This window comes from Oncorhynchus mykiss, chromosome 7 (assembly GCF_013265735.2).
Source record: "Oncorhynchus mykiss isolate Arlee chromosome 7, USDA_OmykA_1.1, whole genome shotgun sequence".
NCBI lineage: Eukaryota > Metazoa > Chordata > Actinopteri > Salmoniformes > Salmonidae > Oncorhynchus > Oncorhynchus mykiss.
Window position 1 is genome coordinate 55,633,481 of NC_048571.1, and position 13,815 is coordinate 55,647,295.

A 13,815-nucleotide genomic window follows, 5' to 3' on the forward strand; every position below is an offset into this window, starting at 1 on the left:
CTTACACTGACACGCCAACACATACTCACTCACTCACTCACTCACTCACTCACTCACTCACTCACTCACTCACTCACTCACTCACTCACACATTACACGTACACACATACGCCACACACACACACATACACACTCATCACATATGCTGCTGCTACTGTCTATTATCTATCCTGTTGCATAATTACTTTATCCCTACCTATAGTGATCGGAAAGTATTCAGACCCCTTGACTTTTTCTACATTTGGTTACGTTTCAGCCTTATTCTAAAATTGATTGAACATTTAAAAAAATATAAATCTACACAGAATACCCCATAATGACAAAGCGAAACAGGTTTTTAGAAATGTTTTCTAATGTATAAAACATAAAAAACATATATACCTTATTTACTTATGTATTCAGACCCCTTGCAATGAGACTCGAAATTGAGCTCCGTTGCATCCTGTTTCCATTGATCATCCTTGAGATGTTTCTACAACTTGATTGGAGTCCACCTGTGGTAAATTCAATTGATTGGACATGATTTGAAAAGGCACACCTTTCGATATAAGGTCCCACAGTTGACAGTGCACGTCAGACCAAAAACCAAGCCATGAGATCGAAGGTTGTCTGTCGAGCTCCGAGACTGTGTTGAGGTACAGATCTGAGGAACGATACCAGAAAATGTCTGCAGCATTGAAAGTCCCCAAGAACACAGTGGCCTCCATAATTCTTAAATGGAAGTAGTTTGGAACCACCAAGACTCTTCCTAGAGCTGGCTGCCCGGCCAAACTGAGCAATTGGGGGAGAAGGCATTGGTCACGGAGGTAACCAAGAACCCGATGTTCACTCTGACAGAGCTCTAGAGTTCCTCTGTGGAGATAGGAGAACCTTCCAGAAAGACAACCATCTCTACAGCACTCCACCAATCAGTCCAGTATGGTAGAGTGGCCAGACGGAAGCCACTCCTCAGTAAAAGGCGTATTGACAGCCTGCTTGGAGTTTGCCAAAAGGCATCTAAAGGACTCTCAGACCATGAGAAACAAGATTCTCTGGTCTGATGAAACAAAGATTGAACTCTTTGGCCTGAATGCCAAGCGTCACATCTGGAGGAAACCTGGCACCATCCCTACAGGGAAGCATGGTGGGAGCAGCATTATGTTGTGGGGATGTTTTTCAGCAGCAGGGACTGGGAGACTAGTCAGGATCGAGGGAAAGATAAACAGAGCAGAGCGATCCATGATGAAAACCTGTTCCAGAGCGCTCAGGACCCCAGACTGGGACGAAGGTTCACCTTCCAACAGGACAACAACCCTAAGACTGTAACGTAACAAAATGTGGAAAAAGTCAAGGGGTATGAATACTTTCCGAATGCACTGTATGTACATATCTACCTCAATTACCTCGTACCACTGTACATCAACACAGTACTTGTACCCCATGTACAGAAGGGCAAAAAAGAGTTTAGTCAGCCACCAATTGTGCAAGTTCTCCCACTTAAAAAGATGAGAGAGGCCTTGTAGAATTTTTTATGAATTTATTTGCAAATTATGATGGAAAATAAGTATTTGGTCAATAACAAAAGTTTATCTCAATACTTTGTTATATACCCTTTGTTGGCAATGACAGAGGTCAAACGTTTTCTGTAAGCCTTCACAAGGTTTTCACACACTCTTGCTGGTATTTTGGCCCATTCCTCCATGCAGATCTCCTCTAGAGCAGTGATGTTTTGGGGCTGTTGCTGGGCAACACGGACTTTCAACTCCCTCCAAAGATTTTCTATGGGGTTGAGATCTGGAGACTGGCTAGGCCACTCCAGGACCTTGAAATGCTTCTTACGAAGCCACTCCTTCGTTGCCCGAGCAGTGTGTTTGGGATCATTGTCATGCTGAAAGACCCAGCCACGTTTCATCTTCAATGCCCTTGCTGATGGAAGGAGGTTTTCACTCAAAATCTCACGATACATGGCCCCATTCATTCTTTCCTTTACACGGATCAGTCGTCCTGGTCCCTTTGCAGAAAAACAGCCCCAAAGCATGATGTTTCCACCCCCATGCTTCACAGTAGGTATGGTGTTCTTTGGATGCAACTCAGCATTCTCATTCTCAACTCGTCGTGTTTTTACCAAAAAGTTATATTTTGGTTTCATCTGACCATATGACATTCTCCCAATCTTCTTCTGGATCATCCAAATGCTCTCTAGCAAACTTCAGACGGGCCTGGACATGTACTGGCTTAAGCAGGGGGACACGTCTGGCACTGCAGGATTTGAGTCCCTGGTGGCGTAGTGTGTTACTGATGGTAGGCTTTGTTACGTTGGTCCCAGCTCTCTGCAGGTCATTCACTAGGTCCCCCCGTGTGGTTCTGGGATTTATGCTCACCATTCTTGTGATCATTTTGACCCCACGGGGTGAGATCTTGCGTGGAGCCCCAGATTGAGGGAGATTATCAGTGGTCTTGTATGTCTTCCATTTCCTAATAATTGCTCCCACAGTTGATTTCTTCAAACCAAGCTGCTTACCTATTGCAGATTCAGTCTTCCCAGCCTGGTGCAGGTCTACAATTTTGTTTCTGGTGTCCTTTGACAGCTCTTTGGTCTTGGCCATAGTGGAGTTTGGAGTGTGACTGTTTGAGGTTGTGGACAGGTGTCTTTTATACTGATAACAACTTCAAACAGGTGCCATTAATACAGGTAACGAGTGGAGGACAGAGGAGCCTCTTAAATAAGAAGTTACAGGTCTGTGAGAGCCAGAAATCTTGCTTGTTTGTAGGTGACCAAATACTTATTTTCCACCATCATTTGCAAATAAATTCATTAAAAATCCTACAATGTGATTTTCTGGATATTTTTTCTCATTTTTGTCTGTCATAGTTGAAGTGTACCAATGATGAAAATTACAGGCCTCTCTCATCTTTTTAAGTGGGAGAACTTGCACAATTGGTGGCTGACTAAATACTTTTTTGCCCCACTGTATATATTTTTTCTACTGTTATTTGATCTTTTTTCCATTACTATTATGATTTATTTGATTGGATTCTGCATTGCTGGGAAGGGCCTGTAAGTAAGCATTTCACTGTTATTCTACTGCATTGAATTTGATCAGGTCAGAATGCACCTGTTTATCCAGGGACCTGCACTACCCACAGAAAATGTTCACTATACCTGTACATTTTTTTTCATTTTCACTAAAATATTTCACAGACAAAGTTTTTGCATCTGAAAGAAATAGTGATACAGTATAAGAGAGAAAGAGATATAAAACGAGGGGAAAGAGGAGAGAGAAGAGACAGAAAGAGAGAGTGTGAGAGAGAGGATTTGGGAAGTACAAAGACTCCTCTAGGACTAAAGTTGGCCTGAGGGCCAGCCTGCCTGGAGAGCTGATAGGACAGCCCTGTGTTCCATTCCCGGCGCCAGCACCCGCGCCAACAGACCCCACTCCACAAACTCTGCTCTTAATCTGCGCAAGACTGGATTAGCTCCCTGTCACCGATAGCTCCTGTTCTGCCCAAATCGAATGCCCGCAAGATGTACCTTTAAGTTCGGCAGAGGTCACTGGGGCAGAGAGGAAAAAATAAGCACTCCAAATGTCTGGAAGTTATCCCGAGGGGCACAGAATAACATCTCACACCTTGGCAGATCTGCCTGGCTGATACACGCCTCAGCTGGGAATGACTTAAGATCAGGGATGATGATGACACCAGATTTGGGTCGATTTTTCAAGGCCAGTCCTGTGGGTGTGATTACAGAGAATACGTGTATGGTTGAATTCACTGACCTATAAGTCAAGTAAATTGAGTATACTGTGTGGTTTGTGTTGGATGATTGAGGAACCAAATACATGTACATAGAAAATAATTCAAACTTGTGCAATGACTAAAATGATTAGGAATATTCCATATCAAATATCGAATATTTGAAAATGATTTCTGAGAACTGGTTCCAAAAAATACTTTGAATCCCATATTACTCCAAATCTAATTGAAACCTTATTTTACTGAGCAATTCAAGAATGCAGGGTGAAATGATTTTGCGATGAACACAATGAAGTCAAACTTACAAATCAAATGAACAGCATACATTCCTTAATTTGGAAAACAACTAGGAAAGAGAATAAAGTACTTAAAGATCAAGGATTTTTTCTAAAGAGTCAATAGCAGTGCAACCCCAAGTCCAGCCCTCCCTCCCCCTCATCCCTCCTTCTCACATGGGCAGCCCAGCGGGCAGTAAGGCCCCTCATCTGAGCAGACAAAATGGCTATTTAAAAATAACAGAGATTGCATAAATTGAATTAAAGCGTTTTGGTCATGGTGGAGGTGGTGGAAGCAGTGTGGGACCAGGACGCAGACGGCAGCGTTGGTGGCAGGCAGCAGATGACGGGTCCTGGCCTGCGTGTCAGCGCGTTAATTGGCCGCGGCACGTTAATCAAAAGTGAAAAGTGTCTTCTGCCGCCAAGGAGGCAGAGACAGGAGGAAGAGAGGGGGAGGATGGGGAGTAGAGAGAGTGGAGGGAGAGAGAGAGAGAAATAGGTATTTGAAGAGTGTGGGGTGTATGGCAGGGAAGGGGGGTGCTAATTGTGTTCAATTAAGTACCTGATTGGCACTGACAGAATCTGGGCATTGACATGCCGGGCACAGATGAGGATGATTAGCGGGCATTGGAACAAGCTGTCACTTCTCACAACATTAGCCATACTACCACAGTGTCCCCCAGACTCTCTACTCCGCTCTCTAACAATTCTCCCCACAAACACTGATCTGCACCATTTTATCAAACAGCTAAACTGGAGACTTAAGCAAACAGAATATCAAACGAAATTCCACAAGATATTAAAGCTAGAATCCTTAATTGAAACCATTACAAAGCATGCTCCCACCCCCTGTTTTGCTAAGGGATGGGGCTGGAGAAATGTAACCGCTCTCAAATTCATAGAAAGAGCTATAGTTGCAAGGACTCACCATCTATGATATCAAATGTATAATTGTAACCATGTTTTGGGGCTATATGGTGTTTGTTTACATTTACCTTGTTTACAAACATTGGAGTAAAACAAGCTTATATTTTGGTCAACAAATGGATGTAGAAAGCAATATTTCATCAAATGTAATTGGAGAATAATAGCTTTGTAATAGATTTGATTAAATACATTTTCTTCTCTGACCCATTCCCCGCCCCCGCCCGTCTTCTCTATCCTTGTGTTCAATGGAGCACAGCTGCCTGCTACTAGCCAGAGAAAGGACTCCCTCCCTCCTAAACGGCCCACTGTGCATGCAGGGCCCCTCACTAACCAGAGGTTACGTCTATTGGGCTGCAATTGGAGAACGTGTGGGGAGCAATCCTCTATTCTCTGCTAGTGATATGCTTGAGTTACTATGGGATGGATTCAGCCACCAGGAACAAGAGCAACCCACTCCAATACAAAATCACAGACACGCACGCACGCACACACACACACACACACACTGCAACTCACCTCGCACCGCCGCCTCTGCCAAATTAAACGGCAGATTTTCTGATTCCAGCAGAGAGGTTTCAGTGAGGCAGGGCTGTGTGTGTGAGGGAGCAGCTCGGAGAGGAAAGCGAGGCGGATCGGGGAGCGCGGGTGGGGGGGGGGGGGGGGGGGGGTTGTTTGCTGAAACCAGCAGGAGCCAGGCCTAGTGAAAAATGTCAGGTCAAATTGTTCTTGACAGTGTTAATATCTGCACCTCATAGTCATAATTACATGTAAATAAATAGTGAAATAGCTCTCAGCTGGATACTGAGAGGAACGGGCTGCTACACCAGACAACCAGAAGGGGACCAAACCACCTCGCATATTGTAATTTAACTGGCCCACGAGAAGGAGGGAGGGGGAGAGAGAGAGAGAGAGAGAGAGAGAGAGAGAGATATGGCCAGAGACAGAGTATTAATCACGTCCATGCACCTGTCAGAGAGGCATCTGGAACTAACAGGAAACACATGCAGCCAGACAACATCCCCAGCGTCCAGACGGCTAGCTAGGCAGGTTGACTGCAGCCCAGCCCTGCTGCGACCCTGCCACCCCCTGACCCCTCCCACAGAGGTCACAACAGTGTGCATGCCTCATACACCAGACTTCACTTCACCTGCCTCAGCATTAACATTTCCCACTCCAACAAGTGGAAGGTGAGAGACTGTGAAAATATTAATGATAATAATAGTAACACTTGGTTATAATATTATGAAATGGAGTAGAGGAAATAATGCCACAAATGTATGGAATAAAACTTCTTCAGTATGTTCCACAGTGTACACCGGTGTGTAATTGGTATTCAAGATAGAATCGATGTGCCTACACTTAAATAAAGGCAATACCATTCTCCATCTTATATGCATTTTGTCTGCATGGGACACACATGTGAATCCGTCTCAGTCATTTCCTACTTAAATCATCCACTTCTAGAACTTGCTGAAATGTATATTGGCGGTCTCCGCTAGATAAATGTCAATCACATTCCCTTATATTGACTATTTATCAGGATGCAACCGCTCACTTTCTGCAGGAAATATCTCTTACCAGCACACAACACTCTTGCATTTAAATAGCATTTTTATTGTCCGCCAAAGCCTTTCATCTGCCTCTTCAGGGGGAGAAGGAGAGAGACGGAGAGAGAAAGAGAGAGAGAGAGAGAGAGAGAGAGAGAGAGAGAGAGAGAGAGAGAGAGAGAGAGAGGGAGTAAACGTACTATTGGCAAGAGTTGTCAAAAAAAGAGAAGGGGAAAGGTTGGTAGATAATAAATAAATGAAACCACATCCAAAGATATTTTTTTGAAACGAGAAGCAAAGAGCGTATTGGTTTCACTTAGCTGCTCTAGGGGGGTTAGAGGTTGAGGTATAGAGATCGCAGGCATGGAACCAACCACAGATAGAGAACCCATTAACTGGTTTAGAGAGTACAAGCCTGTTTGGGAAAAACATTTGACCTTTGCGTCATATAAAATACCCACGCTAAAAGCACCTAAAACCCCATTCCATCTGATACATAGCTAAACACAGACAAAGCCCCATATCGCCAATGTTTGTACTTGTATATTTGTGATACCAGCATTCCTTTCCTCTGAGTTCAGACGTGTTAAACAAGCAGCAAGCCCTAATAATATATGCTAAAACATATAGCCAGTGGATATGATTTACCCATGATTCTCTTGGTAGCTGCCAACAGCAGGTCTCTTTTTTTTAAGCCTCTTATATCTTTTTTTATACTTGCCAAATTGAAACAGTATTTGTTTTAATGGAAGTTCTAATTAACGTCTATGTATTCCCCCTCTTGCTCTGCGAGAGGCTGTGCTATGAATGCAGGCTATGTACTCATCCCCTTTGATTTCTTGTCAGTGGAGCTTGCCAGCTGACATGGTGCCTGGTGAGAGGCTTAATGCCCAACTTTTAATAATGTGGGGGACTACATGAGTCTCCCTCTCTCATTGGTATTCAGGTGCAGGATGTCTTGTTAGAAGTCAGAGAGAGGGGAGGAATGGAGTCAGAGCCTCTAGATTGTTCCCTCCATTTTCCCTCTATCGCTCTCTCTCTCCCTCTTTTTGGCAACGACTAATGTTGGCGTCTTAAATAGAATTCATCCCATTTTTAAAGAAGCGTCAGTGTGCTCGCTAATGGAAGAGAAGAGCGGCAGCGGCAGCTTGGAGTCTCCCCTGGCTTATCTCTGTTAGACAGTTGGGGAAGTCGTTAGCGTTGCGAGCGTAGCGTGGTGTCAGCGTGCGTTGTGTCAGCGTGCGTTGTGTCAGCGTAGGTTGTGTCAGCATGCGTGGTGTCAGCATGCGTGGTGTCAGCGTGCATGGTGTCAGCGTGCGTGGTGTCAGCATGCGTGGTGTCAGCGTAGGTTGTGTCAGCATGCATGGTGTCAGCGTGAGTGGTGTCAGCGTGCGTAGTGTCAGTGTAGGTTGTGTCAGCGTGCGTGGTGTCAGCGTGCGTGGTGTCAGCATGCGTGGTGCCAGCGTGCGTGGTGTCAGCGTGCGTGGTGTCAGCGTATGTTGTGTCAGCGTGCGTGGTGTCAGCGTGCGTGGTGTCAGCGTAGGTTGTGTCAGCGTGCGTGGTGTCAGCGTGCGTGGTGTCAGCATGAGTGGGGTCAGCGTGCATGGTGTCAGCGTGCATGGTGTCAGCGTGCGTGGTGTCAGCGTGCGTGGTGTCAGCGTAGGTTGTGTCAGCATGCGTGGTGTCAGCGTGCGTGGTGTCAGCGTAGGTTGTGTCAGCGTGCGTGGTGTCAGCGTGCGTGGTGTCAGCGTAGGTTGTGTCAGCGTGCGTGGTGTCAGCGTAGGTTGTGTCAGCGTGCGTGGTGTCAGCGTGCGTGGTATCAGCATGCGTGGTGTCAGCATTCGTGGTGTCAGCGTGCATGGTGTCAGCGTGCGTGGTGTCAGCGTGCGTGGTGTCAGCGTAGGTTGTGTCAGCATGAGTGGTATCAGCGTGAGTGGTGTCAGCGTGCGTGGTGTCAGCGTAGGTTGTGTCAGTGTGCGTGGTGTCAGCATGCATGGTGCCAGCGTGCGTGGTGTCAGCGTGCATGGTGTCAGCGTGTGTGGTGTCAGCATGCGTGGTGTCAGCGTGCGTGGTGTCAGCATGCGTGGTGCCAGCGTGCGTGGTGTCAGCGTGCGTGGTGTCAGCGTAGGTTGTGTCAGCGTGCGTGGTGTCAGCGTGCGTGGTGTCAGCGTAGGTTGTGTCAGCGTGCGTGGTGTCAGCGTGCGTGGTGTCAGCATGCGTGGTGTCAGCGTGCGTGGTGTCAGCGTGCGTGGTGTCAGCGTGCGTGGTGTCAGCGTGCGTGGTGTCAGCGTGCGTGGTGTCAGCATGCGTGGTGCCAGCGTGCGTGGTGTCAGCGTGCGTGGTGTCAGCGTGCGTGGTGTCAGCGTGCGTGGTGTCAGCGTGCGTGGTGTCAGCGTGAGTGGTGTCAGCGTGCGTGGTGTCAGCGTGCATGGTGAGGTGCAAAGCAGGCAGCCAGGCAGGCCTGGAGACACAGATCAAAGGGAGGCATGGGTGAGAGCCGCTCTGCCTGCCTCTGATCCCCTGTGTGTGTGTGTGTGTGTGTGTGTGTGTGTGTGTGTGTGTGTGTGTGTGTGTGTGTGTGTGTGTGTGTGTGTGTGTGTGTGTGTAATTCGTCTAATTCCAAAACACACACACACACACACGCACACACACACACACACACACACACAGGGTAAAACGGAACACTAACTAACTACCATGGTTTAATCCTAACACACATAACCCTTTACATTTGTGGAATATTTTATAGTTATACTTTTTGCCATTTGGGAAAATAAATAAACACATTGAAAATAATCTATGCTGAATCCATAAGGATTGGTAGCCTCACTATGTACATACTGCATCGCTTCACTTTGACCTAATCAGTCCTCTTGTGGACCTGGTTGATCCATTCCAGGTTTGATCCAAAGGGTCAAATATGTTGATTACTCATTGGCAGGTATAGACGCGTTTTTCAGTTGTAGTATGATAAACAGCCCACTACACCCTGTGTGTGGTTGATCAACTGACAGTATTTTCCTGTATGTTATTTAGCTCGGAGTGTCCCACTGTATGTTATCCTCAACTTCAACATCCCTGGGATTTGCAATGTTTGTACTTCGTTAAAGAGGGCTTCTTCCTTTAGAAGAAGGTTAGAACACAAACTATTGGTACTGTTGAAGCCTCATGAGGAGCAGTTGTTTTCTCTACTCTCCCAGCAGGTGTCCCTGTCATGCAATACAGAGGAATTCAGTCCAAACGGCTGCCAACGAACACATCTCCCAAGAACAGCAAGTGCTTCAAAGGCTTATATGGAGTTTCCTATGACCTGATATTGTTTCTGGAGAAGATGTAGACCACCTAAGCTATGGTTACAGTTCCTTTTACAGTGCTAGTTCACCATGCCATAACCAGGTACAGTAGGCTTTGTAAATAAAGTACCTTTGCTTAAAATGGATAACAGATAGACAGTTGGAACAATTAGAACAAATTCAAGGCTACATTTCATTAGAACAAACGTGAAATTGTATTTATTTTGCTGTAAGTTATCGGCCGTGTCCGAATGACAATACTTGCGTTCTAAATAGTAGGCTTTAAGGTATACCAAAATGTTAAGTTTTACAGTATGTGAAAGTCTGAAACCTGAGTATGCCTTAATTGCCAGGATGCCGTACTCATTTCGGCTTTTCATTTAGTAGAATTTTGCTGCACACTATTGAGGAAGAGAATCATCTTTTCACGACCATGTGTGTTTGACAACAGCTGATAATCAGAATAGGGGACAAGATCTACAAAAATGAACGAAAGGCGGGGAATGCACAACTGCTCATTACATGACGCCTTCTCAGCAAGGAGGAGTAGTATGTTTCTTAGTGTGTACATTTTTCTAAATAGTCTGTAGTACTATTAATTAGTACACAGTATGTCGTTTCAGTAAGTTCTTCAGTCACGCCTTCATTATGGATGATGCGAATTTTCGCAGCTTTTTGTAAAAAATTGCGCAACATTTCAAAGTCGTGCTACTCATGCCAGGAATATAGTATATGCATATGATAAGTATGTGTGTATAGAAAACACTCTGAAGTCTCTAAAACTGGTTAAATCGGGTCTGTGGCTATAACAGAACGTGTTTAGGAGTAAAAATCCCTGGTAAAACTGTTTACCAAAAACACAAAAAAAATATTTGTCCGCCATTCAATGTATTGTTTAAGGCGACCTAAAATAAATGAGGATCCCCTGTAAACGCCTACAGTTTCCACACGATGTCGCCATTGCTGTCAATTTCTGTGAAACTGTGAAACTGAAAAAATGGACGATGATTTCCAGACTTGCTGCTATCGAATACAGATCGCCCCGTGATCAATTTGATACATCATTAACGTTTATTAGTACCTAAAGTTGGTTTAGAAAAGTCGTTTGAAGTGATTTGTAAAAGTTTATAGGCGACTTTTGTAATTTTAAAAAGTGATGTTGCGTCTTGTAAATGGGCTTTTTGCAGCATCAGACTGGCCTTCAGCAAATGACATTTTGGGTATACAATGACGGATTTAATCGGGAAAAAGACCCAATTGTGATGTTTATGGGACATATAGGAGTGCCAACAAAGAAGCTCGTCCAAGGTAATGAATGTTTTATATTTTATTTCTGCGTTTTGGGTAGCGCCGGCTACCGCAAAATCTGTTGTTTACGTGTCGTGCTGGTATTTTGGGGGGGTGCATGCTATCAGATAATAGCTTCTCATGCTTTCGCCGAAAAGCATTTTACAAATCTGATTTGGTGGCTAGATTCACAACGAGTGTAGCTTTAATTCAGTACCTTGCATGTGTATTTTTATGAAAGTTTGAGATTTATCGAGTACTACACTCGAGTACTATAGGTGGCGCTCTGAAATTTCCGCTGAGCTGTCCCTGTGCAGGGACCACCTCCGTAAGTTAACCAATTACTTTCTGCTTATTAAGGTACTGTAAAAGGAATCGTACCTGAAGCTTTGGCCACAGCATGGCATACTTGTTTATATAGTAACAACTTATTGGAACGCCCAGCACAGGAGATGAGAAGCAGGTACATGGAGTGATCCATTTAATATAGACAGACATGCAACAGAACAGGAACTGCGTCTGGACATAAAGACGACACGACAAACAATACTACTACAGGGAACAACACAGAGGAGCAGACATATACACAGGGGTAATCAACACAGTGAGGGAGTCCAGGTGAGTCCAATGAGCGCAGCTGCGCGTAATGATGTTAACAGGTGAGTATTATGACGGGTAGCCTGGTGGAGGGGTAGTGGGAGCAGGCGTGCCACTTATAGTTTGTATGTCATTGTGAGTATATGGTGAAGACTTCCAAAATATGTTTCACAAATGAAAAGTTTGGGAACTATTTGTTGTGAATGAAAATCCTCTCAGGTCTTCAAAGCAAGAGAGTTCCAGGTGATTGACACAAAATTCCCTCCATCAAAAAAAGCAATACTAATGTTTTCAGTCGCTGCTGATATTTTTGTTCCCTGCCTCCACCTCATACTCCTGGCCTCTATCCAACACATGCTGATATTTCTGTTCCCTGTCTCCACCTCATACTCCTGGCCTCTATCCAACACCTGCTGATATTTCTGTTCCCTGCCTCCACCTCATACTCCTGGCCTCTATCCAACACATGCTGATATTTCTGTTCCCTGCCTCCACCTCATACTCCTGGCCTCTATCCAACACCTGCTGATATTTCTGTTCCCTGCCTCCACCTCATACTCCTGGCCTCTATCCAACACATGCTGATATTTCTGTTCCCTGCCTCCACCTCATACTCCTGGCCTCTATCCAACACCTGCTGATATTTCTGTTCCCTGCCTCCACCTCATACTCCTGGCCTCTATCCAACACATGCTGATATTTCTGTTCCCTGCCTCCACCTCATACTCCTGGCCTCTATCCAACACCTGCTGATATTTCTGTTCCCTGCCTCCACCTCATACCCCTGGCCTCTATCCAACACCTGCTGATATTTCTGTTCCCTGCCTCCACCTCATACTCCTGGCCTCTATCCAACACCTGCTGATATTTCTGTTCCCTGCCTCCACCTCATACTCCTGGCCTCTATCCAACACATGCTGATATTTCTGTTCCCTGCCTCCACCTCATACTCCTGGCCTCTATCCAACACCTGCTGATATTTCTGTTCCCTGCCTCCACCTCATACTCCTGGCCTCTATCCAACACATGCTGATATTTCTGTTCCCTGCCTCCACCTCATACTCCTGGCCTCTATCCAACACCTGCTGATATTTCAGTCCCCTGCCTCCACCTCATACTCCTGGCCTCTATCCAACACCTGCTGATATTTCTGTTCCCTGCCTCCACCTCATACTCCTGGCCTCTATCCAACACCTGCTGATATTTCTGTTCCCTGCCTCCACCTCATACTCCTGGCCTCTATCCAACACCTGCTGATATTTCTGTTCCCTGCCTCCACCTCATACTCCTGGCCTCTATCCAACACCTGCTGATATTTCAGTTCCCTGTCTCCACCTCATACTCCTGGCCTCTATCCAACACCTGCTGATATTTCTGTTCCCTGCCTCCACCTCATACTCCTGGCCTCTATCCAACACCTGCTGATATTTCTGTTCCCTGCCTCCACCTCATACTCCTGGCCTCTATCCAACACCTGCTGATATTTCTGTTCCCTGCCTCCACCTCATACTCCTGGCCTCTATCCAACACCTGCTGATATTTCTGTTCCCTGTCTCCACCTCATACTCCTGGCCTCTATCCAACACCTGCTGATATTTCTGTTCCCTGCCTCCACCTCATACTCCTGGCCTCTATCCAACACCTGCTGATATTTCTGTTCCCTGCCTCCACCTCATACTCCTGGCCTCTATCCAACACCTGCTGATATTTCTGTTCCCTGCCTCCACCTCATACTCCTGGCCTCTATCCAACACCTGCTGATATTTCTGTTCCCTGCCTCCACCTCATACTCCTGGCCTCTATCCAACACATGCTGATATTTTTGTTCCCTGCCTCCACCTCATACTCCTGGCCTCTATCCAACACATGCTGATATTTCTGTTCCCTGCCTCCACCTCATACTCCTGGCCTCTATCCAACACATGCTGATATTTCTGTTCCCTGCCTCCACCTCATACTCCTGGCCTCTATCCAACACATGCTGATATTTCTGTTCCCTGCCTACACCTCATACTCCTGGCCTCTATCCAACACATGCTGATATTTCTGTACCCTGCCTCCACCTCATACTCCTGGCCTTTCTGTTCCCTTCCTCCACCTCATACTCCTGGCCTCTATCCAACACATGCTGATATTTCTGTTCCCTGCCTCCACCTC

At 45.8% G+C, this 13,815-nt stretch overlaps 1 protein-coding gene and 1 long non-coding RNA gene across 10 annotated transcripts in view; both read right to left on the reverse strand.

Annotated features, from left to right (window-relative positions):
* pax7b (paired box gene 7b) overlaps positions 1-13,815 on the reverse strand; it is a 78,756-nt gene that overhangs the window by 12,928 nt on the left and 52,013 nt on the right.
* The window catches only part of LOC118965301, a 4,890-nt gene continuing 2,577 nt past the window's right edge, over positions 11,503-13,815 (reverse strand). For both annotated transcript variants that reach the window (XR_005052612.1, XR_005052613.1), the window contains exons 2-3: positions 13,757-13,815; positions 11,503-13,609 (exon numbers count right to left, since the gene is read on the reverse strand). The exon at positions 13,757-13,815 is cut by the window's right edge. This is a non-coding gene — a long non-coding RNA (uncharacterized LOC118965301). The remainder of the gene's footprint in view (positions 13,610-13,756) is intronic.